Source organism: Danio rerio, chromosome 21, assembly GCF_052040795.2.
Source record: "Danio rerio strain M-AB ecotype USA chromosome 21, GRCz13ab, whole genome shotgun sequence".
Classification (NCBI taxonomy): Eukaryota; Metazoa; Chordata; class Actinopteri; order Cypriniformes; family Danionidae; genus Danio; species Danio rerio.
The window spans coordinates 25786378-25792139 of NC_141041.1; the positions used below are offsets into that span (position 1 = coordinate 25786378).

General features: G+C 36.7%; 1 long non-coding RNA gene across 1 annotated transcript; it reads left to right on the plus strand.

The window, feature by feature from the left end:
* Nucleotides 1–443: 443 nt before the first annotated feature.
* Nucleotides 444–2629, plus strand: LOC141379872 (uncharacterized). Its single transcript, XR_015520356.1, has 3 exons — nt 444–642; nt 714–951; nt 1100–2629. It is a non-coding gene; the product is annotated as an uncharacterized LOC141379872 (long non-coding RNA).
* Nucleotides 2630–5762: the final 3133 nt, after the last annotated feature.

Consider the following 5762-nt stretch of genomic DNA (forward strand, 5'->3'; position numbering starts at 1 on the left):
ATATGCTTAAGAAACCAAGGTTTCATCTAAAAAAAATCTTCTTTAATGTTCTATTGGAGAAAAAGTGTTCATTGACCTGAAAGTAAGCAAATAAACAGAAAATGATTTCTTCTGCAAATCATTTTAAAGAAAAACTGGTTTATAAATTGCACTAAAAATCAGTTTTGGAAATCAATTGAAAAATCGCATCTAATGCTTCAGATATTAAATGAGACATACTACCAAGTACTACCAAGCTTACAGTATATGTATGCATAAATAATGACCTTTCCAACTGCATTCAGAATAAATTCCCCCTCCACGTATAAATGCAAGCCCAGCAAAACCGATGCCTATACATTAGCATGCAAACTAGCATATTAGACGCTAAAAGGTAACGATGAAAAACACTTTTGCCCTCTACTTAATTTGCATAAGCACTTTCGTTCCTCTTCCTGTTGATTGAAATTGATTTGAATTCGATTGCCGAACACGCCAGTCAGCAACATGTCAGGAAAGCGCACGCTGTTAGCAAAGAGAACGAGTTTGTGTACAGTCTCCATTATTTCAATTTAATAAAAAGACAAACAAATCCCAGCTGGTGTCACCTAAAACATCTCTCTAGTTGCGTGTCACGAGGAGTAATAAGGCTGCTAACAGCATGTAAGTCACCGTGAGCCTTATTTCTGTCTTTGAAGTCTTTTTGGCTTGACTTTCCTCTCATCTCTTGTTAGCGGGATGCAGAGATTTCTGGCATGGCGACGGCCTCTCGGGGGGGTCTGACGAACAACAGCTTTTTTCTGCAACTTCATAATGATCTCGGATCTGTGAAACAAACCCCGTATTCTTCTTATTAGTTTTATGTTGTGCTGTAACTGCAACGACCTGCTTGCAAACCGCCGTTTCCCAGATGGCAAACATTTGCTTTGATTGTAGCTGAAGCGAGCAGCCGTTAATGAGACTTTGATGAAGGTAAGGCTGTTTGTTATATAATACACCTATATGACACCTACGGAAGTGTACGGCTGCGAGTGTAATCATCCATTCAAGCTGAAATGTGATAAAGTGCAGGGGTTGTCTGTGCATCGAGGGTGTGAAGGTGTCTTTATCAATCTTTCAGGATATCCAGATGCAGAGGCTTCCTGATGAAGTCGTCTCCACTCTCGTTCCTTCTGCATGTTTGTCTGTCCTCAATATTTCATCTGCTACCCTGTAAGTGCATCATTTTTTACTGTTACAAATGTAACGTTGGTTTAAAGCAAACTTTCTGCACATGATGAGAGGTCAGTAGACTGTTTTGTTAACATTTATAGCTTAAGCTCCAATTCTCACTACCATCTATTTGGTTATTAACTGCCCTATATTAAGATATTGGCTGTTTATCAGTACTTATCCCGCATGATCATATTCCACATTCATAATTCTACCAACAACTAACTGCAGTACCACATCAATAACTACAAATAAGCAGCAAATTGGGAGTTTATTGAGGCAAAAGTCATATAGTATGGTTATTAGTTTGTTAATTGCGAGAATTGTACTTTAAAATAAAGTGATCATCTTTTATTTGAGTGTATTAGCCATGTTTATTCAACCCTGCAACCAAAGTTATTGTTATAAAAGGTCACACTTTGTTTTGATGGTCCGTTTGTTGAATTTAATTTGCATTGCAACTAATTCTCATTAGATTATAGGTAGACTGTTAGGTTGGAGTTAGGGTTAGGATTGGGGTTAGTGTAAGTTGACATGTACTTGCAAAGTTTCTTATAGTCAGTTTAATGTCTTTTGAAGGAGCAGTATAAGCAGATATTAAGCAGACAGTCTAACACTCAAATGGACCATCAAAATGAAGTGTTACCTTATAAAAAAAAGTATGTATAGCAAAACTAGACCAAATCTCATCAAATTCATCAGATAAAAAAAGTAATTTAAACTGGGAAAGTGTTACATTTACATTTAGCAGACGCTTTTGTCCAAAAACACTTACAGTTGAGGAGATATTTAGCAATTCAACAAGAACAGGCAATATATACAGTGCAAGAAGCCATAGTTATTCATAGTAACTTGTTTGTACTCAAAGTAATTTGAGAGAAGGAGAGAGAAGGTGCTTCTATAGGTGGTTTTGCTATTATTCAAAAGTATTTATGTTACTGTAAATGTTTGAAAAACTTTTAAAATTTGAATTAAAATTCAATCAAAACCAGACTGGAATTCATTAAAATGCTTCAATTACAAATGCATAACTATATGAAATAATTTGTTTCAAATAAAAACTTTTGAATATAAATCAAACTAAATTATCCTTTTACGTGTCAAAAAACATGCCCAGACTAGACCAGAATTCTTCAAATCCTTCTAAAAGATAATCTATAAAAATTTATTTTTCCCCTCATCAACTGGAAAGTGCATTCAAAATTATCTTTTTTCTCCATTCTTTATTGGAAATTTAATAAAAACAAAATTACCATAATCAACATTTTTTTAAGACAAACCATTTTCACTATTAATTTAATTCAATTTAACCTATAAAAAATATTACAACTGCATTAGTTTATTAGGGTTTTTATGGCATTTAGAGTTTTAGGGTCTGTTCTGTAAACTATTTATGGAAAGTGCTTGTCATGTTTGCCAATGAAAACATGAACCTTGCAAAAAAAAAAAAAAAAGCTGATTTATTATTTGTTTTGTGTAATTACAATCAGTGGCTGAAAAGCTTGCATTTACAGTACATACATACACTACCTGACAAAAGTCTTGTCGCCTATCCAAGATTTAGGAACAAATGATACCTTGACTTCTAGTTGATCATTTGGTATCAGAAGTGGCTTATATGAAAGGCAAAGGTCTCTAGATTATGCCTATTTTACCAAAATAAAATATGATCATGTCTTGATTATTAATTATTTAATTTGGACAGGAAGGTCTGACTCTGCTTGGACAAGTCTTGTCAATTAACAGAAATAATGTACAGTATAGAATATAAACTCGTGTTGCAGTGGAAAAAGAATGAATAGTGTGTGACTCCCATGAGCTTGGAGGACTGCATCCATACTGACTCAAATAACTTAAAGAAAGCGTTCTTGCAGCACTCACAGAGTTTATCAAGATTCTTTTGGATTCATCTTCCTCCTCCATTTTATTCCAGACATGCTCAATAATGTTCATATCTGGTCACTGGGCCAGCCAACCCTGGAGCACCTTGACTTTCTTTGCTTTTAGGAACTTTGATGTGGATGTGCTAAAGAATTTGATCTCTCCTGTGGTATTTAATGTAATGGGCAGCACAAATGTCTTGATGCCTCAGGCTGTTGATGTTGCCATCCACTGTGCAGATCTCTCGCAGACCCCCATATTGAATGTAACCCCAAACCATGATTTTTCCTTCACTAAACTTGATTTCTGTGAGAATCTTGGGTCCATGTGGGTTCCAATAGGTCTTCTGCAGTATTTGTGATGATTGGGATGCAGTTCAACAGATGATTCATCGGAAAAATCTACCATCCACAACTTTTCCTAATGATCAACCAGAATTCAAGTTATTATTTGTCGCTCTTACAAACTGGTATCGATGACAAGACTTTTGTCAGGTGGTGTCTATTAATATTTAGATTTTAAAATGCTGCACCTACAAGTAAGCAGCTCACTAGCAAGTGTGTAAAATGGCAGAAATATATCTCTGATCCAGTCAAGTATTTCTGTTCATCTGCCTCCACATTTCGCAAGAAGAAATATTGCTTTTTGTCATCGCTATAAGTTTGCAAATAAAGCAGCCCGCTCTGAGTTTGGGTCTGCCCTGCCAGCTTCAATAGAGCAGCATTATTAGGAGATTCCTCTCCAGCATCTCTGCGATGATTGGAATTGGCGTTCTCCAATGCCGCCGGGACGGGGGAAGCTATCGGCTGGATCCTGTTATAACAACTCAAATTGCGTTGAAGCGCAATGAGTCGACTGGAGCAGAATTGATTATTTGTCGAGGTGCTTTGAAGAATTACGCGTGCGCTTTGTTATACAGCGTTTTATTAAGTAACCGCGAGTAAATATTGTTGTCTTTTATTTGCCAGTGATGGTGCCGCTGATGCGCTTCACGCTGGTTACTGGCAGAAGTAACTGCATATGACTGGTCATTGATAGCAGACCTAAGCCATTGAGAGCTCATAATTGGCTGAGCCTCGGCATTTGAGCATTTGCAATCTCAGGAGTCCGTCTCTGTGTGTGTGTCTTTGTCCACACACACACACACACACACACACACACACACACACTTACACACACACACACACAGTCCATTTGTGGAGATTCTCGTGGAGCAGTGGGATCTCAGTAATTGTGGTGTGTAATAGCAGATGCCCCTCTGTCAACCCTGAGCACACATCACTTTCACAACAGCCATGCCGTCCCTCCCAGGGTTTTATAAGGTCAGATTGCACTCATGTTCTCGCAACAACGTTTTTGTATTTTGTTGTTTGTATAAATGTCAGCCAGTGAAAGGGATCTGGTGAATGGAAGTGCTACGGAATCAATTAATCCGTTCACCTGGTGTTGGTGGAGTGTTAATCTCTTTCCTCTGATGCCAATGAGTCAGATGCAAATGCTTTGTTGATACGCCATTGCTTTTATTATGTTTTGTCAGAAAATCCACTTTAATTTCAGTGATTTGCGCCTCCTCAGGAAAGCCTCAGTCGGGTTTTGTAATGCATGCGCACGTTCACATCTTTAATTGCCTGTCTGCACAGCGGTCACAACTCACGGTGGTCAAGTAACATCGCCACAAATAGCACAAATGGTATTTTTACCTTCGTGTGTTTTTTTTCACTTTATCTTTAAAGTGATCTTTATCCACTGAATAGTTTTAATTTGATTTGTTCTCCATGGAGACACAACTTTGCCAATTATTGGAGAGTGAAAAGTTTGTGTCTCTGTGGGTGAGCGGGGATTGATTCGGCTCAATATGATGCACTGCGTTTCATTCCGAGAGCAGCATCCAACTGCAGAGGCTTAAAAAAATGTCTTTTTTCACCCAGAGTTTATGTGTGGAATAATTGACAACGGGCTGTTGAATGGTTGGAAAATAATGCGCTGAAAATACTATTTTTGTAGCTTTATTGCTTCTCTGCTTGTAAGATGGGATATAGCCACACAAAATAATGTTCATAATAAAAATATTAATTTGTGGTACCGTCCCAAAGTGGCACAAAATCTTTTCAAGAAACATCTGAAGACTCATCTGTTTCATCAATAATTCACAAAACTGTATTTATCTACACCAGACACTTTCCTATAAATAATCGATAGTTCTGAGAAAACTGTGCAATTTTGAATGTGCTTCACACAGGTGAGTGGGCTTGACAAACCACCTGTAGGACACACTTTCACATTTATGTATTCTTGAAAAAAAAATAAGTTAACTTTATCTTATCATAGGATTTATATACTGCTACCCTAATTTTTAAGTGCTTCTTTTATCCTCACTTGTAAGTCACTTTGTATAAAAGATTCTGCTAAATGAATAAATATATAATAACAAGATAAAAATAAAACATTGAAATTCAGATTCACATGAACCGAGTAACAAGCATTTTATGGGGGTTTTCACACTTAGTGTTGGGGAAAGTTACTTTTAAAAGTAGAGCATTACAATATTCAGTTGACTAAAAGGTAAAAAGTAACTAATTGCGTTACTTAGTTACTTTTTATGGAAAGTAATGTGTTATATTACTTTTGAGTTACTTTTCCCTACCTGGTTGAGGTTTGATCTCTTTTAGAACTTGCAGGAGTTTTTTCAC